The 25,689-nt window shown below is 40.2% G+C and overlaps 1 protein-coding gene and 1 non-coding gene across 4 annotated transcripts in view; one reads left to right on the top strand and one right to left on the bottom strand.

Annotated features, from left to right (window-relative positions):
* The window catches only part of PTPRG (protein tyrosine phosphatase receptor type G), a 666,481-nt gene that overhangs the window by 274,435 nt on the left and 366,357 nt on the right, over positions 1-25,689 (top strand). The window lies entirely within an intron of this gene.
* TRNAN-AUU (transfer RNA asparagine (anticodon AUU)) lies at positions 12,829-12,904 on the bottom strand. Its single transcript is given in 2 exon segments — positions 12,829-12,864; positions 12,868-12,904. It is a non-coding gene; the product is annotated as a tRNA-Asn (tRNA).

Genomic DNA, 25,689 nt, shown 5'->3' with positions numbered 1-25,689 from the left:
CAACTGACACTTGAAGAAGAATTTCTCCTTGGTATCATTTGAGGAGCCATTTCAGAAGGGCCCTGTGATTGCCTGGGGATCAGGTAGAAGTACTTGAATGCCATCTGCAAGGCAAAAGGCTTTGAGAGAGAGAGGATCCTCTTGTGAAGGAGTCATAATGTTTTTCATATTAATTACACAAAGCTACTTGATTAATCAGTAAACTCCCATCTTAATGTACAAGGGGAACTGGGAAGTGTTTCAGAAGGTACCTAGTGGCTTGAAAGAGCTGTTTTCTCTGTGTTTGTATTTTGGGACTTGGATACTTAGCGATTCAGACATCCATCAGATGGAGGGGCTGTCTGCTTGGAGACGTGCCTCAGTAATACACGTTTTATAGACTGGCTTCAAGCCTTTGCCACGGTCTTTCTATTCTTATTTTTTAAAGTGCCATCATTCCTTGCAGGGATATAACGGGAGCACAAAGCTTGCAGAGATGGTTGAATTCTTTTTCACTCCTACCCTCTGCCTATAATCAGGATGAAGTATAAGGCCAGGTTCCTCTTTGGTAAGAACCCAAGGTGAGGGACACAGCTGGCTGTGGGGAAGCTTTATAACTGAAATGCAGTTGTGACGGGGTTTTTTTGTTTTTTTAGTTGTGACGTTTTTTAAAGTCTTAATCATGAGTGACTAAAAGCAGTTTTTCTTTGGGAAAAAAAACATTACAAATAATATTTATGAATTTGAGCATTCTATAGCCCAGTATCAATGAAGAAATTTCTTTTACAATTAAAAACAGTAATTAGGAAGGACAGAACATCATTTCTATGGAATTTGTGCCAAAAATGCATAATCTCCCTCCAGTCCTGGGATGACATCAGACACCCCAAATTGAGAGACATTCTGTAGGAACTAATCAGAGCTCATTTGTCAATATCGTGAAAGACCAGAAAAGACTAAGAAACTGTTTGAGACAGAAGGAGGCTAAGGAGAGATAATTAAATGCTGTATGGAATCCTGGAACTGGGAAAGGACATTAAGGGGAAACCTGAAACAATTCAAATAAAGTCTGTCTTTCAGTTAGTAGTGTCTTGCAAGTGTTAATTTCCTGGTTTGCTCATTGTACTATGGTTATATAAGATGACAGCATTCAGGGAAGCTGGGTGCCGGGTATACGGAAACTAAATTATCTTTGCAACTTTTCTGTAATTCCCAAATTAATTCAGTATAAATTGGTTGTTTTCAAAAGCAGTAATTATTATGTGTAACAAGTTAAATAGTTTCTGTTGTTTTTCTCATGTAGATGGCAATTTAGATAGCATTTCACATACATAGTTCGCAAATGTGTTAGTTTTATGGATTACAAAACTGAATGTGTCAGTTTCAAATATAAAGTGGCAAATGCTTTTTTAACAGAGGGGATACCTTGGTAAACTTGTTGAGATTAATACTTGGCATTTAAAGAAATTATTACAGAAGTAATAGGCTTACTGTGAAACATTAAATAATGAAAAGTAGAAATGAGTATTCTCGTCAATTCCGATTTCCACTCTCCCCTCACCTTATCACGGTACCACCTACCACTGCTAAAAGTTAGGTACAAATTCAGGATTTTGAGTTAACTGTGTTTCTAGGTAATATGTATTAAAAAGAATGTGATCATACTGTAAAAGCCTTTTTGTAACTTGCCTTCCTTTCTCCACACCTAACAGTAATTCATGGTTTTCTTCAGTACCCATATTTCTACCTTACGTCATTTATCTGCTGTAAAATACTATGTTTTTTTTGGATCTGTCCTAATGTGTTTAACTACTTACGGAAATTTCAGACATCTCCCAGTTACATTCATAAAGTATTGAACCTCTTCTCTTTTCCATGTATTCCTTTTTTTGATATTAAGAAATGTTTCTTTCTATTTTTATATCAGAAAGGAAGTATGGGGTCTTTGCCTTGTGCAATCTTTGCATTCCTTTGAATTATTTTGTATCTTAAGTGTAACTTCCTAGACATCAAATGTTTGGGTCCAGATATAAGAACACTTTACATTTAATTTCCAAAGAAGAAAAGTCATATTTAAATTCTGCAATGTCTGGTTTTTGTTTAGTATTAAGACGAGCGTGGACCTACCAGGAGCACAGAAGCTTGACCTAGTGTTTGGATATTTTTTTCCTTAAGTACTGAGAACGTGAATGCTCTGCAGCAGTAGAGAGTGCTGGCCTGGCCCTCAGAAGTTAATTTTGTGCTTTTAAACTTTGGTACAGATGCTTAGGCCCCCAGTAGGGGGTAAATATGTAAACCACAGAGAAGCCGCACAGGTGCCTAATTTTAGTTGTTTTGTAGTTCATCATTAGAACAGAAAGAGGGAGGAAACAGCTGACCAGTTTGCAGAGATTTATCATATTTGAGTTGTTAATAAAAATACACTGAGCAGAAAATACTTCAGTTGTTGTGTGTAGGCCTTGGTAGAGAAAAACAGTAAACTGTTTAATTGCACGCCAGAAACACGCTCATGGGATGCTAACATGTTTACATATTGAAACGTCTGATGCAACAGGACTGAAAGCATGAAAATAATGTCCATAAGAAGGAGAAGATATAAAATCAATACTAGTTGGTGAGAGAAAATACCTCTTTGGTTCCAAAATATTTAAACTCTGAGCAAGCTGTGTGTGTTGTGGAGTTTATTGTGTTAGCAGTGACACCTTTCAAAATTAGGAAGAACATGTTGCATTCTTGAATATAGAAGGCTGGCATAATCACTAAAAGTACAGTAAGTGCCCCTATCATTCTTTGGGTTTGATCTTAACATAATTAGCTCCTTGCCCAATAGAATATTTAATTTGAAATGCTGCCAAGGCTTGTTAAGTGAGAGAAGTACTTCCTGAGATCTCTGTTGTTAAATTTGGGACTTTCCGTATGAGATCATTTTCACTGGAAGTGTCAGGGTATCAGAATTGTTGCTCATAGTCTGACCTTTATCACCCAAACTCACTGAAACACTTAACATTTTCAATTTTATTGATGGAGCCTTTTATGAATATTGGGAAATTTGCTGCATCTCATAGAAGGAAATTAATTTGGGGAGACCTGACAAGCCTTCTGAGTGATAGATCTCTTTGCCCTGAAGAGCCTTCTTCGTTCAGTGACTTGGAAAGTGAATGTGAACCAGTAGGATTTCATTCTTTTATCTCTTGTTTTCAGCTCTCTTTAATGGCTGATTGCTGAGCCAGGCTAGGAACTACAAAATGTGAACGCCAATTTTCTTTCATTTGTGTCTCTGTTTTGGTTGTGACTTGAGATTTCCCTGGGCTTGTAAAAATACAGTGGAATACTCCTACAGTTTTGAAGTTAGAGTGCAGGAGATTTTAATATGCTTTGACAGTTTGTAGATGGATCAGGTGACAGGCTTTAACCATAACTAGTAACGCCTGCTATTCTGTAAGGCGTATACCAGAATTCCTTGGTCTTTCCAGCTGTTTCCGTAAAGTCAGAGGAAGAAAATCTAATCAAGGGTATAGAAAGCTGAAAATTTCAGTAGCCATCATTATGAACCAACGTAGGTTCACCATCAGTAAAGCCCATGCAGTGTGCATCATTTTTTTTTTTTTTTTGGTAAGAAATAAACCAGAGTTCTAAAATTTCCTTACAGAAATGATTGGGAAGTGTGAACTCTAGGGCCATAAAGCTATTCACATAGTCACCAAACAATTGGAACGTTGATTAGTAAGGCAGTGGGAACCTTGAGGGACCGCTTTCTTTGCTGGCTGTGTCCTCAGGATCAGTTCAGATTGGAGTACTCGCATGATTTTTAGTCCTCTGATATGTAAACGTGGGGTGTCTTTGCATTTGCTTAGATTTTTAACTTCTTTTTTTAAATTTCTTTGTAGGGTGCACGTCTTACACCTCTTGTACAATTTATTCTGAAGAATTTTATTCTTTTTGATGTTCGTTGAAATGGAATGGTTCTCTTAATTCCATTTTTGGACTGTTCATTGCTAATGTGTAGAAAAGCCACTGGATTTGATATATTGATTTTATCCTGTAAACTTGCTAAATTCATTTATTGGCTCTAATCGTTTCTGTGTGTGTGGTTTTCTTTAGGGTTCTCTGTGTACAAGATCATGTCTTCTTTGGAGACAGTTTTACTTCTTCGTTTCTGATCGGGATGGCTTTTCTTTCTTTTTTTTTTTTGCCTACTTTTGGCTAGAACCTACAGGACAGTGTTGAATAGAAATGGTGGGACTCTACACCCTTGGCCTCTTGATGTGTCTTAAGGGGCCTTTTCCTCCTCTCCAGCAGTATATACAATCTTATGTGATGTTTTTGTAATTTTTTTGCATTATAATGAAACAAACTGAAATTAACGTATGGTTGAGGATGTAGAAGACTGCACTGGAGGTTGTTTCCACCACAGCACACTGCCCTTTTCTGGGCTTGGCTTGTTACACATTCACTTGAAAATTGACCCAGTGTTGCTTCTGGTGACAGACCCTCTTCTGTGTCTCTCCACTGTATTTTTGTGTAAGAAAGAGCTTCACATTCTCTGGCTCTGCTTCTAGAGTGGTCACATCAGGCAAACTAATCAGGATTTTTAAATTCATTTAGTTACCAAATGTTTATTGAATGCTTACTAGATACCAGGCTTAACTGGTGTGCTGGAGAAATAGCAGTTCCTAAGAAACTTAGAGGCGAGTTGCTAGAGGCAAACAGATGAATGATTGAATTGATGAATACAAAATTTGTTTAGGCTGTTTATCTCTTCCCCACCACCTTTTCTAGAATTCCTATTTTCAGATGCATTCAGGGGAAGACACATGGGCATGGTGAGAGTATCAAAAACCATGTAATGTGAGGAAAAGCTAAAAGAATTGGGGAGTGACTGCATGACATTTAGCTACGAATCTTGGGATTTGGAAGGAGAAAGATGGAAATTACATGATAGTGTTTGTGACTGTTTGTCCTCTGGACACAGTAACATACGGATTAACTTTCTGAACAGTGACCAATAAGTGGAAGCTAGAGTAAGAGAGATTTTAGTCTCTTTAAACCAGGAGATTTCCACTGGGTCAATGTCTCTCTTATTGCAACAGGTTAGACTGGGTAGCCACTGACCTCTTTAGACAGAGCGTGCCATCTTTTTTTCCACAATCCCTACCACTCCCTAGTGTCTCCTTTTGGCCTGTTTCACTCATTTGTTACCTTCTTGGCATCGGTATCAAATCATTTGTGTCCTCGCCATGTTGTTTTACAAGGGTGATTTTTCTAGCTATTTGAGCATTCTATGAGCAGAATAGGGAGGAAGTTAGTGATAGTAAAAGTGATTGCTCCTTTCTTTAAAGGAAAGTTCTAGTTATCATTTTTCTTGGGAATGCAGAGTTGACTAGATTTATTATTTTTAGGTACAGAACACTTCACTCAAATACTTTAACACACCTCCCTGCCACTCCGCCGTCCCCCGTCGTATAAAGAGGTGAAGAAGAGAGTCTTTGTCCAGATCCACATATCCTCTTGGCTTCCTTTTCACTTACTTGGATAGTTCCCGATGGGAACTCCCAGCGGGAGAGTCACTGGCTCTGATGATTGTTGGAGATCTGCATTCCTCTACAGTAGCATTTCTCAACTTTAGCATTGTTGTTATTTTGGGCCATATGATTCATTGATGGGTGGGCCCATCTTTTATATTACAGGATGTTTAGCAGCATTACTGCCTGTACTCACTAGATACCAGTATCACTTCCCTCCCCAAGTCACAAGAATCCAGATGTTACCAGATGTTGCAGATGTCCCGGGGTGGGAGGTGGGGGATGCTAAAATTGTCTTTGGTCAAGAAACAGTGGGGGTAACTTAGTTCAGTTACATCTTTTCAGCCTTCAGTGTGCATCTGAGAATATTTACCAGTTTTTAGTGATGAAGCATCAACCTGAGAGACTGATGTAGTTGACTCCTCCCTGACTTACTTGTAAAGGGGGTTTTAGTATTTCCTTTCACAAGTCTCACAGGACCCGTGAAAGTAAACACAGACAAGGCACGTAGTGTAGAACTTGGAGACGGAGTATAAACACTATAGTAGAGTATTTAGAGTGTTAGTGTGTTTATTTCTGAGATGTTTGTGTGTAAGGTGTTTCTAAACATTCCTGTAACTCCTCTGAAAGAAGTGTCTATTTCAGGGTTTTAATCACCATTCATGGTACCCACTCCTGTGAGATATATTCCTCCATGTCCCTGCCGGCACCTCAGGCACCGCACACGTAACAACGCGCACATAACAGAACTGCTGCTTTCCTGCTTGAAGCCTCCTGCTGGGAGGAAGAGCTTTGTGGGATGGGACATTCCATGTGTGATTAACCCCCAGGTATGTGGCTTCAGTGCTGACAGTGTTCCTCCCTCTCGATAGACTACATGCCAAATCTTTCATTTCCTGAGAACATAAGCTGGGAACAATTTTCCAAATGGAAAATTTGTTTGGCCTTTTGAAATGTAATTAAAGAGCATCTGGGTAGCTCATAAATTGTGGGTCGGTCAACTGCATGTGTGGTTTCCACGATGCTGGTGACTGGTTGGAAAGCTGTGTCCCCCGAACTTAATGGCTTGCTCGGGTGGATTTGCTTTCTCAAAGACTAGGATTGTTTAAAACACATTTATACTCTTTGGGAGGCTGAAATGGCCTGGAAAGTGCACTGTTCTGTTACGACGGACTTTGAAATTACTCTGATGTACTTACTATGGACTTACTCCCAGTTGCATTAGATCAGTGAGTCATGGATCTTGGAGAGGAGGGTTTGCTTGGTCCAATCTTGGTGACACCATTTGTATGAGGTACAAGGGCTTTCAGGCTGTGTGCCATGTCTTCTCGTCTGTATTTTCCCAGAAAAGTGTAGAAGACCCACACATTCCTGTGAATGTGAAAGTTCATAAGTTGTAGAATCATGTATCTGAATACCTTCTATCTCACTCTGCTTGACATCTTTTTTTTTAAAGTATTCCTCCCTGGATTCAGGGTGCCCTGGGTTTGTCTCCGTTGGAATCCTCGTTACCCTGTCGGTATCTCCTATTCATTGGTTTGTCTTTCCCACCGCAGTCTGCAACAGTAGTTTTTGTCTACTTCTGTCTCACGCCTGCCCCTAAAGAAGCTAGATGCACAGCAGACTTTTGCTGATTACAGGAGTGGGGCAGGCTCCCCTGGGTCCTCCCCTGCAACTGCTCTTTGCCTTCGTGGCTAGGCAGGTCCAGTAGGTGCTTGATGGCCTCCCTGAGGCCGGTCTTCTTCGCAGACAGAGCTCACCTTGTCCCCATCAGCGTTCTGAGCTTCTCGTGACACCTGATGGTGTGCACGGCTGGTCAGCAGTAGTTGAATTCCTTGTCAGTTCATTTGGGCAGGGGTTTTGAGGCTGGACCATCAGGCTGTATCCTTAGAGATTAATTTTTTTTTAAAAAATTACCATTGTAAAGGTAATATAACCTTTGGGAAAAAAAGAAAAATGATTTAAAACTTAGATGCTGAACTTCATTTCCTGTCTTCCAACCAAACCACCCCTCAGTTTCTCTGTTCTCATGAGTGTATGAGACCCTTGGCCATGCGTGTGTGGGCAAGGGTCCTTTATGTTCCCTTTTCTTCCTCATTTAGTGATTCAGAAGTCACCTTGTTCCAGAAAAGGAATGAAGGTGGCTCACAGGGATAGGTTAACATCAATAAAAATAACACAGGGACAAAACCCAGTATTTTCTGAGAGTTGGGGTATAAAACACAGCCAGAAGTGAAGTTAAGATGAAAATGCACATCATAAAGTTTGAAGTACCTTTTACGGAGTAAGTGACTTAGCTTGTCATATTCTTAGTTGTAGTCTCTTGGTCTTCACGTGGAAGCTTTTGGTGATTCATGTGGCAGAAGACAATTACTAATGCATGACATCTTCCGGGCACTTGTAGCCACTTCTTCTCCTCCTGCCTTCATTAAATTGTTTTGGGAGTTTCACATTTTTTTTCCTCCTGCCTCCCCTCCTCATTCCCTTTCTGAAATTGACCTGAATGGTTGCTGAATTGTTGTATATGTTACAGCAATCAACTGCTGTAGGAGACAGAATATCGACTTAGTAATTGAATTACAATCGATGCCATTCACTTAGCATGAAAGCGCTTGGACGTGCCAGCTACATGTAATTGGCATTAAGATTATTGAGGTGCTGGATCTACCCCTCAGGGAGCTTAGAGTTGAGTTTAGAGGAGCAGACTGCAAAAGGTAAGAAGCGAATGCATTAAATGGTCAGAAATTGTGGTAAGTGCCATGGAATAAGACAGTTCTGAGACTGTTGGTCTGCCTTGAAGAGAGGTTGCAGAAGGTCTTTTCAGGATTGCATTCAAGTTGAGCTGTGAAAAGTGAGAAGGCGAGGTGTTTGTTTTGGCTCATGGAACGGGGGTGTTGTCTCAGGCAGAGCGCACTTTACAGGAAGGAGTCCTGGGCTGGCGGTGGCTTGATGAGTTTTGAGGAAGTAAGTAATGTCCACGTAATTGGAATAATAATTTAAGTGTATTTTGTTTTCTTTGCTAAGTTGAAATTCAGTTTAAAAGCATAAACTTTTTGTGTTTGAAGGTCCTCATCTCTTTTTGATTTGAAAAAGCAGGTGTTTATACTAGGCTACATGGTGCTTCCTGGTTTCCACCTGCCACTTCTACTGAGCTCTAAGGGAGTGATCTTCAGATTTGATTCCTGACAGATTTAAAATGCCCCTAGCAAAAGAAAGCCCCAGAGGAAAGACATGGTTAAAGCCTGGGAAAGTGGGATGCTTAAGTCTAATCGGAATACCCGCTTTTCTGCCCAGAGCTGCTTATAGGTCTGTCCCGCATTTGTAGTTGGTAAATAATCTTGACATGTGTTTGCTTTCATCGTCGGCTGGAGCAAAATGTCCTTTATTTCACTCTGCCAATTCGAGAACTGTTCTCTTTTATGAAAATCCAAGCAGATGAGGTGTAGAGGTGGAGTTTTTGCTGTCTTTTCAACCAGTTTGTAAATTTCATAGATCACATAACAGGGTAAACTGTGACAGTTTTGCTTGAAACCAGACACTGGGCAGACATCTATTCTTTTTGCTTGGAAATCTCCATTCTCCTGAACTGTTTCAGAAGACACCTGTGTGGGTTTCTTTTCAGTATCGTAGAGTATTTGGAGCATACACTGACATCTAAAGCACTAAAGATGATTACCCATTCTCCTCTACGAAGCGCTAGCTGTTATTTGTGTGTGACTGTGTGTGTGTGCTTTTCTAGTTTCTTTTTCTGTATGTGCATTCTCACTTTAATATCGCAGGAACTCATGCGTGTGCGGTCTTATTATCCCACTTTCTTGTTATCCTCTCATTCTCCTTCCCTCAATGAGTCTCCACAAATGGAGACAAAGGCCAGGTATCAGAGCAAAACTATCCATTTTATCAGAAGCAGTGCTAATTGGACAGCGCTGTGTGGATCTACACTCACAGCAGAGCATCTTTATACCTTTTCCTCAAGTCCAAGTCTTGGGACATATCCATGAGGACCTGGGGCATCCGTGGTGGACCTAGAACTAGACAAGTAGAACACGACACTGCAGGAACATGCCACATGTCACGTACCACTCAGAGACAGAGAACTTACCTGTAAGATACTTCACTCTACTTTCTCATCAGTAAACGAGTCACATCTCCTTTCTCAGGAGAGAAGTGGGATTGAGGTGGAGAAATTATCACTCTTCTCTTACAGGGGAAGGAGTATAAAACCATTTCCTCCCATGACCCTTTGAGGCTACACTTAAAAAAATTAGCATTTCCTCTTTGAATTTTCAAATTTTCATGTCATATTTATTGAGTACCTAATAATTCATTTACTTATCTATATTTTGGTATACCTTTCTATGGGAAGTGGTATTTTTGTTATTTTTTTTGAAGTTATTCGATTTACAATGTTGCATTAATTTCTGACGTACAGCACAGTGATTCAGTTGTATGTATAAAATATATATATATTCATTTTGTATATATATTCGTTTTCATATTCTTTTTCATTATAGGCCATTACAAGATATTGAATACAGTTCCCATTGCTATACAGTAGGACCTTGTTTATCTTTTTTGTATATAGTAGTTAGTATCTGCAAATCTGGATCTCCCAATTTATCCCTCCCCACGAATGTGGTAGTTTTGCTTGTTCTATTGAACATTTTGGTTTGAGATCAAAAGGAAACCACTGCAAAGATGGGTGGCCTGGAGTAAGTAGGCGAGTGTTTATATCTGATGTTGGTTGTCCCATATCGCATCCTGCCTGCCTGCTAGAGCCCACCTGTAGCTGCTAGGATCCACAGGAGTCCTAGAGGGAAAGGTAGATTAGATGACTTGAATATGGTAGATAGAAAGCTGTTGGGTTATTTGACACAAAACATGTTGCTGGGGAAATACTTCCTAGTTAGTCCTGACCCAAGAACATTTTGAGCTGTATTAACTAGCCCTTCCATTTTCTGTTTCTTTTCAGATTTGTGTTTTATAGATGATCTCCTTCCAAATAGGAAGGTTTTATTTTCTGCTTAATTGAGTGTAAACAATTGATTACATGTTTGCTTCACAGACTGAGTGTTGTGGCATTTTTCTACTGTTGGAGAATTGATCAGCAAGAGGACTGGACTTCTCTTTTTTCTTAAGTGAAGTTTTGATTAGGGATGAAGTCCAGCAGTGCCCAGCATTCATGGATGATCAAGCAAACCAATGAAGCATCTTGTGTTGCTCTGCTAATAAGAGGAAAAGAACCCTCCAGTTCTAATTTTCTGATTGTCTTCCACTTAAACATTATCTATAAATACTATTTTTAAAGTATACATAACCATAGCATTTTACTTTTCACTGCCATCATTAAATACTCATTTCAGCCTGGTAAAACAAATCCAGCCCTTTCTCAGGAAAGGAACGTTGAAAACAAATCTGCCGGATGAGATGCTGCTGTGATTTCTAAACCCCTACCAGTCATTTCTTTGCCCTAACCGGGAGTCATTAAACCAAGTTTAACAAGACCTCTAGACACAGTGAAAAACACATGCTAAGAATAAAGAGTCCAGCAAAACTTTTGAAGATTTTCTCACTTACAGATTTCTCAGTGCACTATTTACAGTCATGTCCCCAGTCTTGAAGTGTGTTCAGATTTCTTAAAGCTAGGAAGGAATAAAAACATACAGTCACCAGAAGGGAAATTTACTCACCAATTAATGAAATTCTTGGGACTTTGGTTGTGAGCTGCTCTGTAACCTTTTGTTTGCTTTGGAGTGACTTTGAGTAATAATCACATTACATGGTTGAAGTACTGCTGTTTTGCAAATTCTAAGCCACATATTATGATGCTTTAATTATGGACGATGGCTTTTAGTAAGCTAAAAAGAAGGGAAAGACAAAAAAGATCTGACAGTCAAATCATCCATATTTATTTATGGCAAAAAGAGGACCTTAGAGTCTCTTTGTGTATATTCTTCACTCTTAAACAAAAATTACTACACCACTTATCTAAATAGTGCTGAGCTCACATTCCTGGAAATGCAAAGATATCAGAGGAACGTTACTCAAAATCTAATTTTTCATAGGAACAATGCTATAGATTGAATCAAAGACTTCTGGAGAATAGCAAAACGAATTAAGGTAATATCAAATCAGGGAGATAGGTTTAAAAAAACAGAAGCAAACAAAGTCAGAGATACATATATAGAAGGTACCCTGATATGTTTTATAACTGAGTAAATTATTCATGTCTTTCTGTCCACCCTTAAGAGTTTGGGGGGGGGTCCCTTTGTATTTTTGTATCACTTCAGACTTCAAAAAAGTTGAAGGAATCGTAGGAAACCATCTGTGTATCTTTGATCCAGATTCACCAGTTTTTAAAAATTATTTTGTGTGTGTGTGTATGAGTGTTTATTTTATAAAGATTCAGACATTGTGCCCTATTCCTGACATATTTCACTATCTGTATCTGAGGAATAAGGATGCTTTCTTACATAACAACCGTAAATTATCTAAATCAGGAAATTCGGTGTTGATGTGATACTGTTAACCTAAATCCGCATTTCATGTTCTGATTGCACCATTTGTCCCTATTGTTTCCTTTATGGTCGTTTTCTCTCCAGGACAGACTCACACATGACTTTGCGTGTGTATGTCTCATGTCCTTTTCATCATCTTTAATCTGGAACCGATGAAGTTGACATTTTAAGAGTATAGACTAGTTATTCTGCAGAATATCCCTCAAGCTAGGTTTCCCTGGTACTTCCTATGATTAGATTTAGGTCCTGGCTCTTTGGCAGGAGTAATCACAGGTGATGGCTGTGTTTTTCTCAGTGCGGCATATCAGGAGGCACTGGAGAAGCAGTGATGTTGATTTTCAAAATTTAAGATTAAATCTGGTGTCCACTAGGTCTCTCAACTGTAAAGCTACTGCTTTCCTGAGTGACTTGTCAGATGATACTTTGCAGCTGTGTAAATACGCTATTTTTGATCCAACTTTTACGCACGAGTTTTAATATCCATCGATAATTGCTGATATTACTATGATGGTTGCCAAATGGTGGTTTTTCAGTTCTGTGACTCCTTTACATTTATTTCTCTACATTAGTTGCCATTCTCCTGGAAGGAAGTACTTTCTTCCCCCCGGCCCCCCAATTATTTATTTATTCATTCACTGACGTTTGTCATTAGGACTTGTGTATTCCTGCTTTATTTGGTGGGTTAGAATCTATTACTATCATTATTTTGGTGTTCAAATTGACTGTCCCAGAATTATTTTGTTTGTTTGTTTGTTTGTTTGTTTTGAGTGGGAGGTAATTAGGTGGTGGTGGTTGTAGTATTTTATTGATGGAAGTACCGGGGATTGAACCCAGGACCTCATGCATGTTAATAAGCACAGGCTCTACCACTGAGCTATACCCTCCCTCTCCAGATACTGTTTTAAACTGAAGTATAGTGAATATACAGTGTTGTGTTAGTTTCTGGTGTACAACGTAGTGATTCAGTTATATATGTATTCTTCATTATGGGTTATTACAAGCTGTTGAACATAATTTGGCTAGTGGGATCCCTCTGTAGGCTGATTCCCGTGTCATTTGTACATGTCCCTATTGTGTCTAACTTGATTAGGAAAGTTAAATTTTAACACAAGGGAGGAATATACATACACTCCCCAGATGCAGAAACTTAACCTTTATGCTGTTGCTTCTGTTTTTTCGATCACTATTTTTGCATTGCTAGTCCAAAGGGCTGTTGTTTTTATTTCTGGTCTGTATGTTTGAGTTGTTAGCTGGTTTAGACATTATCGTCTGCGTAAAGCTAATTAATACCGTCTGAAGGTGGAATCTCCCAGTAAGCGGAGGGTTCTTAGAGCGATGACATCACGCACTGCCCCAGAAGTCAGTCACGCTCCGCTCAGCTCTCTCCGTAATGAACTGCAGATGCGGCGTAGTGCTTATTTCCTTCTTGTTATTTTAATATTTCAATTATTTCCCTCGTCACTTCTACAGGAGGCCCATACTCATAATCTAGGTTTAATTAAAAACAGAGGCTGAGAATACAAAACCATACCTGCAAACAAGTGAAGACTTGCTATCAGAGAAACAGGATGCAGCGGAGTCTCTGTGAAGCACATGGAACCATTTTAGCAAGTGCTCTCTTAAGGTGCCGCCCAAACATGAGATTTTGCACATCACTTTCCTCATACTTTTTGGAGACAGATATTTTAAGTTTTTCCCACTGAAGCTTTTCTGCAGGGTATATGGGGACAGCTGTTGCCTTCTTTTTAGTAGCAGAATTATGATTCATTTTGCCATCTTGAAGGTCAGGCTTGAAACTCAATTATTATTATCCTTGGGGTATTTATTGGACGGGAAATAATCCATAGCTTGATATTTAAGGTGAACTGGATCGCCACATTTAACTACAGGGGCAGTTTAGCAAAAGGATGTAGTCATTTCTGTGCTTTGATTATCCTTGCCTCGCCCTTTGCTGTGAGTCCCTCCCTGGCTGAGCCTGCTGGGTTAGCCAGGCCCAGGGGTTTTCCACACAAGGTGGTGGGTGATAGAGGTACTTGTGGGGGTTTCTTCTGTGTTTGTTCTTTGGCCTTTTCATAGTGAGATTTTGTCAGTTTTCTTTTCAAGTCCTAACTCAGTAGCTCCGTAGTCTTTGAGCTAAGACATCTGGATGCTTTAACTTAAACAATAAAGTCACAGGCATGGCTTGAAATAGCTATGTTACTTGGTTTCATCCCTTTTTGTTCCAAACGTGCAGAGGGTGGAAATCAAGTCTCCTTCATGAACTTTTGAATTTGAGAAAGGATATTTGCTGTAAAAATTGGCTTTGTTTGTTTTTTTTTACAGCTGCACCCCACTTGAACCCAGTTTCAGCCACTGACTTTCCAACGAAAGACGTTGCTCACGTGAGCATGAGAGAAAATGGGGGGTCTGCAAATTGTGTTTAAACTATCAGTACTTTACATCAGTATAAAAAGAGACCTCTTTGTTTTATAATTACTAATGTGCTTTCACAAACAGTGACCAGCTTAGTATCGCTACATTGGTTATTGAAAACGCACTGTTTTTATGCACAGGAGCTGTCGGCTTTAGGTTTCCATTTTATCTGTTTTAAAAACAAATGTAAAAGTTAATCTCCCTTTGACTTTTCTCATCCTCCATCCCACCCTGCTTTGATCTCAGCTAGCTCAGATCTACCCCCTGAGCAATCTTTTTTTAATCCTCTGAATGACACACATCTACATGGGGGGTTTTCTGTGTACAAACCATTTCTTTTTTGTCTTATACTGGAACACATAGCTCTGCAGACTTAAAATAATTCCTTCAGTCTTAGTCATGTTTTTGGTGAGTCAAGTTGGAAAATGCCCTAATGATGGTGAACAGATACATGACTTGAGAGTGAAGTTCTAGGTCAAGAAATATTCTAATGGAGATAGTTTCCTTCTGGAAACAACGTGGGGTGACTGGGATCAGTGGTTTTAAAGCAGAAAAGGCATATTCGTCTAGATTCTTAAAGAGCTGGTTGGTTCTAGTTGCAGGCCACTGTGATCTGTAAGCCTGTGATTTATACATCAGGTGCTTAGTGAAACTTTATTTTTGACTCTAACTTACTGTGCCAAGACATTCAGTTTTTCACTTTAACGAAAATTGTCCACATAAGATGTTCGCCCACATAAGTGTCAATCCTGGAAGTTAGCACTTTTCAAAGAACAGTTGTGTGATTTCACGAAATTGTTGACACCAACTAATCATTCTTTTTCAGTGTGAATGAATTTAGCTGATTTTCCAAACAATTTCATGGCAGTCACTATGAAAATAATAGCTCAGTTTTACCGAGTGCGGATAATGTCCCAGGCACGGTGCTATATTTGAGAAACGATTTCATTTCATCCTTTCAGCAGCTTTGTGAAGTCGTGAGTATTGTTATCCCGATTTTACGGATGAGAGAGTGTGTCTCAGGGAGCTTAAGGAACATTCTCCAATCTGTCCACCTAGTTAAAGTAGCAGAACTTAGATTTCCAGCCCACAGCCACTGTGTGATTCTAATGCTGAGGTGGTTACCTTGGTCCTGATTCGATGATTATCAAAATCTACGTATATTAACGGAATAAAATTGAGGCACACTTTGTTCAGTTTTTAATAAGGTGGTCTTAAGGGTTTAGGCTGGCTAGTAACCAAAGAGGTGTAGTACAAAGTGAGAATCAAACTTGATGCGTTCAGGGCGTCCGTTCTCAGTACCTACTAGCAGATGTTGCTGCATTTGGAATTTCATCTTGGTAGGTGATATGTCGTTACTGGCAACTGCTGACGACACGCAGAGAGTGCTGCGGGGAGCCACGTGCCACGGGGGAAGGCTCCAATGGGAGCTCTGAGTGCGGAAGACTGGAGAACTTACCATGGTTTTAGTGAGTGTATCTGCAGGCTGCTGAAAGATGTCCTGGTAGACACTTAGAAGAATCAAGAGCCCTGCGAGCCAAGGTTGTAAAATTCAAATTCCTATGCTAATAAGGATAAAACTAGCACTATTAATTGAGCCCCAGGTACTGTTAACAGCCTTATATGTGATAACTAATTTAATCCTTTAAGAGCCCCTCAAGGTAGGTATTTTTACTATCTCCTATTAACATTTTAAGCAAATAAGACTAAGGATGGTTAGATTATCTGGATTGTATGTGGAAGCGCCATCCTCTGGCTTTGGTGTTTGAACTTTTACCCTCGTGTTTCAGTTTAGATGCCTCTGTGGTTTGATTCCTCTTAAAAAGATCCACTTGCGGAATAAGTAATATTTCCTTTAACAGGAAGGTTTTCCATCTAATTACTTAGCATTGTACATTTTGGAGTCTTTAGGTGCAAACACTGCCTTCTAAACCTTGGAGGAGCCATGCCGGTGTGTTTACCATTTTGTTCTTACACATCCAGTATAGCCAGGCCTTCAGTGGGATGAGATAAGTATTTCTTTGCCAGACTTTGATTCCTGAGCTGAAGCATCCAGTTTGCATGGTTAGGGGCCAAAAGAAACATTTCGTTTACACCAGTACTTCTTGAGGAATGTACCTGCCAGGCATTTGGTGTCAGTCTCACAGACTGCTACTCAGATACTAGGAAAGGTGGTTTCCTCATAACTCAGGTTACCCCTTATGTGAAGGTGTCAGTGGAGTGAGTTAAGTGACTGATAAAGATACTGGTGGGGTTATCCACAGAGAAAGCAAGTGGCATTAAGTTTACAGACTAATTAGGAATGGCCAGCTTTGACTGATTGCTAGAGAGGAAAGTGGCTAAAAGAGTAACCAGATTTAACCTCAGGAAGATGGGGAATCACAAGTGGCTGACTTCTTTGGCAGCTGAGAAGTAAAAAGATGGGGAGTGAGAAAGCGACAAATTCGTTAACAATAACAAAAACACAGTTACTGTCTGGATCCATGCTGGCTTCTTTGACACCTATATTTTATTTTTATTTTCCTAACAGCTCTTGGCAAGAAGGACAGTCATGAATCCCCCTTTACAGATAATAACTGAGACTCACCATATGTAATTACCAAGTTTATTGTCACTCACATCTTAAGAGGCTTTTAAAAGTGAAATTCCGACTTGGGCTTTGTGGCTCCAGAATTGATACTTAAAAAAATAATGGTCGCCAAGAACATCTTCTTCCTCGGGATGAATCAGAGGATGAAAGAATAAGAGCTACCTTTGTCCTTGGAGGGCACCTCCACTTAGAAGCATCTCAGTTATAAAGTGTGTTTCTTTATCTTGTGTGAGTATTCCTCTCACTAAAGCCCATGCAAGTGTCCCTCTGTGTCGGGGACTTTGAGCCTCAGCAAGACTGACATTTTGGGCCCCGCTATTCTTTGTTGTGGGGGCTGCCTGTGCACTGCGGGATGTTTGGCAGCATCCCTGGTCTCTACCCGCCAGAGGCCAGTAACACAGCCACCCCAACTCTGCTCCTTCGGTGTGACAACCGCACTGTCTCCAGACTGCCCTTGAAGAGGACAGCAATAGATCATAAGCAAGTAATTATTTAACGAGGTTGTGTGCCTTCCATGTAAAAGTCCGAGTAAAGTCGCTTGTTACCTTGTTCACAGTGGTTCTTTCTGAGCATTGCTCCGACTTAGTAGGTCTGAGCAGGAAGTGAGAAATCTGCGGAGTGATTGACATGGGTGAGTTCTTGATCCTACTTTTATAGGAAGTGGCCACAGAGTTGAATTCATATCCTTTCCTATACACCATCATACTTCCAAAGTGTGGTACCTTGGTGGGTATTTAAATGCGTTTCTTCCTGTCCTTTTGATCTTCCTTAGATCTGCAGGCCTATCTTGCCTGTGATTAAGTTTACAGTTCAGCTAATGATTTGCTCCGGGTTTCCCAGCTTGTAAAATCACATGCCGTGCATATAAATGTGTAGGATTTTGACCTTATAAACTCAGTAGCAATTCTCTGCATATCTTAAAACTGAAGAGTCCGCCTTTTGACTTTGAAAATATCGCCAGAAGGGCATTTTGTTTTAGGAAGCTAACTTCTGTGTTCCTCAGTATCTGTTTATTGGGCTTTTTGGTAGCAGTCCAAGGTGAAGTTTTATTATGCATAGGGGTTGAGGCTGTTGATAAAAGTGAAGTTTGGAGTGTAGCGATAACGATGTGACTCACCTCCTGTTGCTGCCGATAAGCCGGAGTGGTTTCTCTGGGTAAGTTCTGCTGGTATTCAGCGTTCTATCAGACTAGCTGTTGAAAGTGCTTTGTATCGGGAGGTGAACCTTCACCTTAAAAGGGAGTCCTTGACTTTCCGAGACACTCTTTGGATTTGGCTTTGATAAACTTTAATGTGATACTCTTTGTATTTCTGTGTCTCCCCTATTCAGTAATATGTCTGTCCTGGTCAGCAACTTACATCTTTTATTTTTTTTAAGTTTACATTTTTATTGAAATTAAAGATTCACATGCAGTTTTGCAGACTAGCACAGAGAGATATCATATATTTTGCCTGGTTCTCCCAATGGTAACATTTTACGAAACTATAGTGTATCACAGGATATTGACATTGATACAATCCACTGATTCCTGAAAGTTAAATCATACTTGTGTGTGTGTATTATATTCTGTACAATCTTACCAGCTGTTTAGATTCATGTATCCGCTGCCATAGTCTGAACAGATACTGAACAGTTTCAACACCACAAAGATCTCTCGTGTTTCCTTTTTAAAAACCACACCTACCTCCCTCTTACCCCTGTCCTCAACTCCTGGAAACCCCTAATCTGTCCCTGGTTTCTAAAAATTGTGTCACTTCCAAAGTTATCTAATTGGAATCATGCAGTATGTAAGCTAGGGATCAGCTTTTTTTACTCAGCGTCATTTTGGGGGAATTCATCCAAGTTGTGTGTATCAGTAGTTCATCCCTTTTTCTTAGTGAGTAATATGTCAAGGTGTGGGTGTGTCTCAGTTTAACCTTTCACCTGGTGAAGGACATCCAGGCTGATTCTAGCATTTGACTATTATAAACAAAGCTGCTGTGAATATTCATGCACACGTTTTTCTGTGAACCTAAGTTTTCTCTTTTCTGGGATGAATGTCCAAGAGTGCCATTGCTGGGCTGTATGGTAGTCACATGTGCTGTTTTATAAGAAACTGGGCAAATGGTTGCCTAGAGTGGCTGTACCATTTGGCATCCCTGCAGCACTGTCTGAGTGGTGCAGTTCCTCTGCATCCTTGCCGGTTTTGTATTGTCACTGTGGTTTATTTCACCCCTTCTGCGAGGTGAGCAGTGATCTCAGCGTGGTTCTAATTTGCGTTTCACTGATGGCTGATGTTGTGGATCACCTTTCCCCGGGCTTATTTTCCATCTGGATAGAAGTGCAGTCTCTTTTCCTGTTTTCTATCCATTTTCTTTTTTAATTGGACTTTCTTTTTTTTTTTTGCCTTTTTATTTCAGAATTTTGAGAATTTTTAATATATCCTGAATACTAGTCCTTTGTTGGATGTGTGGCTTACAAATGTTTTCCTCAGTCTGTAACTTGGCGTTTTATCCTCTTTGTATGGATTTTCACAGAGCAAGAGTTCTTCATTTGGATGAGCTCCAATTTATTAGTTTTTTTTTTTTCTTTTGTAGGTCATGCTTTTGATTTTTCAAGTCCAAGAACTCTGCTTAGCCCTCGATCCCAAAGATTTTCTTACAAGTTTTTTCTTAAATGTTGTAGAGTTTTCCATTTTGCATTTAAGCCCATGATCCATGTTGAATTAATTTTTATATATAGTGTAGGGCATAGGTCAGAGTTCTTTTTTTAAACTATGAATGTCTAGATACTGCAGCACCATCTGTTGAAAAGGCTATATACTTCCATCATTAATTTTAAGTCTTCATTAACAAAAGTTGAACATATTGATGCCAGCTTATCTCTAGGTCCTCTCTTCTGTCCCGCTGATTTATGTGTCTGTCCCTCCACCAGAGCCACGCAGTCTTGATCATTGTGACTACATAGTTAGTCTTAATACCAGGCAGAATGATTGTTGCCTTTTTATTCTTCTTTGTCAAGATTGTTTTAGCTCTTCCTGGGCTTGTGCCTTTCCATATAAATTTTTATAATAAGCTTGTTTATGTGTACGAAAACTTTGCTGGGATTTTTTTTAAAGGAGTTTCATTAACACTATAGATCAGTTTGTGGAGAACTGACATTTTTACTGTGTTGTGTCATACAATCTGAACACAGTGTGTCTCCATTTATTTAGGTTTTCTTTGATTTCTTTCAGCATCATTGGCATTTTCAGCATATGTACCTGCACATGTTTTGTTTAGGGAACCCCTAAGTATTTTATTTACTTTGGAGTAATTGTAAATGGTATCATGTTTATTTCTGTTTTTTCATTGTTAGTACATAGAACTCTGATTTATTTTTCTGTGCTGATTTTTTTTTTTCTGTGGTCTTGCTGAATTTATGTAGCAGTTCTAGGGCTTTTCTATGTAAACAGTCATGTTATCTGCAAATAGAGATAGTTTTATCTCTTCATGCTCTTTATGCCTTTACTTCTTTTTCATGCGTTACTTTAGACTAGAACTTTCAGGTCTACAAAGACATCCTTGCTCTGCTCTCAGTCTTAGAGAAAATGCATTCTGTTCTTCCTCATTAGCTGTGGGTCATGCTTCTTTTTTTTTTTTTTTTTTTTTTGGTAGATGCTCTTTTTCATGTTGGGGTAATTCCTCCCTCTTTCTGAGTTCCTGAGAGTTTTAATCATGAATGCATGCTGGATTTTGTCGAGTGCCTTTTTGATGGCAGTGGAAATGACCATGTGATTTTCCTTCTATAGGTTGTTAGTGTGGAGAGTTACACAGCCAATACCTTTCACTTTTAATCCTTCAATTTCAAATTTTATTTTTATGACACTTGGTTTGGGGAAAGGAAGTAGTCATGAAGACTACATCTTTTTAAACATCGCATGGAGGTACACTGGCTTTGTTGTTTGCCCTGGTGACCTTCTGTTTCTCAGTCTCCATCTCGTTCTGGCTTTTTGTTTCTCCTGTTACATCTCTACAAGTTATGCCTCAGATAAGTCCAGGCCAGGGAAGTTGGAGCAAGTACTGTTGGTTGATACACCAGCATCATCTGAGTTCATATTTAAAGCTAACCTTTCTGGCTTGGAGGTATAGGTGGGACAGGTTGCCTAGCATTGTTTTCCCGGGTGTTGCCCCTCCTCACTGCATGATTTTTTTTAATGGATTCTCTTTTCTCCTTGGCCTGAAGCATAAAGAGAAGAACTTTAAATGGAAAAGAGGGTCTTTTATTGATGGCTCCCTTGCTGCTGAAGTGATTAACATGGGGTAATAAAGGCCCCAAAGAGCAATTTAAAAATCAACAACAGCAAAGGAAAAGGAAATAACTGTGTAGATGCTGGGGTTAGATTTGAATCTTGAGTTTGGGTGTTGGTGTGTCCCTGGGAAACTTGCTCAGTCTCGTGTAAGTTTTAAAATATCTGTGAAGCGGGGCCGTCTCTCTCTGGGTGAATTCAGTGAGATAATACAAGGCACTTGGTGTCTGGGAACCTCGTATGCCCTCTGTAAGTGGTGGTTAGTTCTGGCCACGGCGTGCCAGCTGCACGTGCAATGGTGTGTTTTCTCCCAGGGAGGAAGAGTGAAAAGTAGAAAGTGGTTGCAGAATGAATGCCAAAATGGAATTGCTCCTATTATGAGGTCAAAGAAACCTAAGGGACATTTTTTCAGGAAAAAAAAGCCACAATGCCTGAAACAGTGATTTTGGGAATGAACATGGTGAAAAACCTATGAATTGAATGTGATTTCTAATGACTGGCTAAAGGCTGCTTCTTGAGAAAGAGCTGCCAATTTCTGTTTGGGGAGGTCTTGGCTGGGTTATAACAATCCTGCCTGCAGAGCAGAGGGGTGAGCCTTCCAGAAGACCCACCAGTAGTGAGTCTCAAACTAGTTGCCCTGCGGACTCGTCTGGGGGAATACCTGTTACATGAATACATTTTGAGGACCTGCTTCTTAGATTCTAAGTCAGCAGGTTTGGAGGAGCGCCCAGCAGCTGTGCATATGCTCCTCGATACAAAGATCCCAAGAAACGATGAAGTAAAATTCAAAGGGGAACCAGAATCACTGGGATGATGTCATCACTTGAGGTTTAGCAGCTGTAGTAGCATTTTAAATTCTGCTACCGGTTTCGTGTGCAACCCCGAGAAAATCACTTAACCTTTTTGTACCCTCCTTGACTCAGCCTTTTGAAAGAGGAGGCATAAGGGATAAAAACTCTGACCTACTTTACATGGTAGTTGTTAAGAATTACTTCTGAAAAAATAACTGGAAAGCACTTTGCAAATAGAAATTGCTGTCTAAATGCCTTTTAAAAGAAATGTAAGTTTCTAACATAGTTTTAAGCACAAATAGTCTTGGTGAGTGCATCAGCTCAAATTACAAGCATCAAATGACATGGTATCCCAATGGCCGGAACCCAGAGTTGGGAAGCAATAAGGAAACAGCACAAGCACAAGGTTGTAATGTCTTCTTTTATCTGTGTCGTCCTCAAAAATAATGCTGATGCGAACCTCTGAAATCTGCATTTTCCCAGTTTGTTTTATATTTTTAATAGGCTACTCCCACCAATTTGAGAATTTAATTGGAAAAATAAATGACTTCTACCATGGCTGCTGTGACGTTCATCCTCCCTCCGCCAGTCTCTCAATTACAGGCTTGCTCCTCCTGTCACAGCCACATCTGGGGACCTGTTAGAAGCCTGTAAATTGATGCGCACCTGCAGTGCGGGCAAAGACGCAGTTAGTCCGGTCCCCAGTGCAAGGTGTGTTCTCCTGTCATTCATCCAACCCGCGGGAGTGCCTGAAACTGCTCCCCTTCAGATGTGCCGCAATGCACTCCCCACAGCACCCTCTCTCCAGAGCTAAGGCACCTGGAGCCACATTCACGCACAGGTACCTAGGTTTGGGATTTACAGATTATAAACTCATTTTTCACCTCAAAAATTAGTGGCAGGGTTGTTGAGGTTGTACCAGATATCGAACGGACTAGAGGAGAGTGTCTGTGGGGGTTCAGAATACATTGGTTTAGGCATTTGTCACTATATTCATGTCCTGTAGTTAAAAAAAAAAAATGTAGGTGGCACTATAGAATGATTGTTCTGGAGTTGGACTGGCAGGTACCAAGGAATCTAACCTCAGCATCTGAGGATGCTGACAGTAATTACCTCATAAAAGTGCTATGAAGATCAATGGAAATAAGCATAGAAAATTCTTAGTTGGGGGTTTGGCACATGTTAAGTCCTCCATGTAGATGAGCAGTCTTACCTGCTGATAAAGGCAGCGGTGCCTTGTAAAAATAGAAAGCAAAGCAGGTGAACGAATGTGGCTCTCAGAGGTTGGAGTAGTCTGCATTTAAATGTTGTTAAACTCAGAAACCATTACGTGTATCTGTTACGTATTGTGGGGTTTTCTTTTCAGTTACATTTTACTACCATGCTGGTGCATGTTTGCATTTTTTGATACAGATGAAATCACACAGGGTGGTTTTTTCCAGTGTGTTTTTATAGGATAATGAACATGAAGGTTGGTTTGGTAAGCAGAGAGCTGCCTCCATTTTTGAGTTGGGCAGAGTGTTATTGGATGGTTGTCTGCTGTTAATCAGTGGGTGTTTCTGTTGAAGCCTGATGCTAGGAAAGTGTTAATCAGTTGTTCCCTCTGGGTGATATACATTGAGATCAGGTAGAATTGGAAATGAGATAAAAGCTTAGAATGTAGTGTTTGAGCTCCCTTGGGAGTTATAAATCAGCAAGTAAATATGCATGGTGGGTGCACAATTTATATGCTCCCCAATTTCAACTGGAGACCCCTCAACCCACAGAGAAGCAGTTTCCTTCTACACTGTCCATTGAAACTGGAATAAATGTTCATAGCATCCCAGAATCTTCAATCCAGGAAGCTTAGAGCCTTTTCACACTGCCTCTGAGATAAATCAGTTTGCCAACTGCTCTCCCAGGATAACCACCTGCTCCTGGGGTCTGAACCACCCTTTCTCAGACAAGTTCAGGATCCACTTTGTACAGAATGCCTTTCTCTCTGTTTTATTTATTTGTTTATTTTGACATTGCTATCATTGTCAGATATTTGCATCATTAAAAAAGCAACAGAACCTATTTAAGAAAAGTGACATTTTAAAATATTATTTCCTCATAGTTACAATTGCCTGTTTTTTGCCCCATCCCCCTCATGGAGATTTTTATCTCATAATGAAACACGGCAATAAAAAACAAATTAGTTGAGAAGGTGCTGTATTCTCCTGCCAGCTTGGTTTGGAGAGACTGGAAAGGTTAAGTGTACACTGGTTGGTTGGTTATCACCCAGTGTGGATTGTCCCCATCTCTCCCACTGTGGGATTTACCACATGTAGACCAGTTAGCTTGCTCTGAAGTCTAGAGAGTGCCTCCCCATTCTGTCTCAAGTGCTGTCTGGGACTGAGAGGGATGGCATGGCTCTCAGGGTGGTACCTGCTTGGCGGAAAAGATTAGGTGGGAGAACATACACAGAGCAACTTTCTGTAGTATGATTGTTTTTTGTTTGTTTTGTTTTGTATTTTAGGGTTTTTTTTAGTTGAAGTATAGTCAGATTACAATGTTGTGTCAGTTTCCAGTGTACTGCACAGTGCCTCAGTCCTACACCTACGTACATCCATGCCCTTTCACACTCTTCCGTGTCGTGTGATTGTTAATACGGCACGTCTGAGAAGCATCAAGGCTAGGAGCATGTGCTTGGAAACAGCATCGGGGCCTGGGGGGGAACCTCAAATTCATGGAGCTTTAATTTCCATCGCCTGTACCTTGAGATTTCCTAATACTCTTATTTCATCAAATTGATGATGCATTATTATCCTTTCATTTCCTCGTTGTTTGTAAAACTTAACCACTCTCTTATGTACCACGGAGGAAGAAATCTCACCACTAATTTAACTGTGACATATTGTTAAAGATATCAATTGTAGAATCTGTCCTGACTTCTGGGAGATTAAGATGGGAGTTGTAAAATGTGCAGGCAATCAACTTCATAAATTTGCAAGGACCACGATAGTTAATAAGTGTAAAAATGTGAGCAGTGCCTTCACACATAGTGAGTGCTCAGTCATCATTAGCTTTCTTCCCTTAACCCTTTTCTCCCAGTGGCATTATCTTCCTCATCAGCTAGTAATTTTTTTTTTTCTTTGAGAATTTAATAGGTCCCTGGCATTGTTCTTTGTACCTGGGATACTTCAGTGAACAAAGTAGACATAAATCCTACTTCTGGTGGTGCTGGTACTCTTAGCTGTGGATGCAGTAAAGGACCTACGGCCTCAGTCACTAGCAGGGTTGGCCCTGAGCTCAATTCTCCTTTCCCACCAGCAAGAGCTGCTGTTTTTGGCCGTGTCCTTGGGGTTAAATGTGTGTATCAACAGCATATATGCACACAAGACCTGCCGAGCATCTTACAGTTTCATGCCCCTCCAGCGTTTCCTGTGTACCATGCACTCTGGCTGCTGTCAGATCCTGCACACCGTGCCACGCCCACCTCCCTGCTCCTCCCTGCACTGTCTTTTCCCTGCATCCTGCCCTCAGCCGTGAACGTGCACTTCCTCAGCAGTCCCTGAAGCTACCTGTTTCCTGATGCCTTTCCTAGCCCTTCCGAGTATAATTTTTCTCTCCTTTGACCCTCCCCACT

The sequence above is a fragment of the Camelus dromedarius genome, chromosome 17 (genome assembly GCF_036321535.1).
Source record: "Camelus dromedarius isolate mCamDro1 chromosome 17, mCamDro1.pat, whole genome shotgun sequence".
Lineage (NCBI taxonomy): Eukaryota > Metazoa > Chordata > Mammalia > Artiodactyla > Camelidae > Camelus > Camelus dromedarius.
Note: the sequence above shows the minus strand (reverse complement) of the source record. Positions and strands in the feature narration are given on the sequence as shown.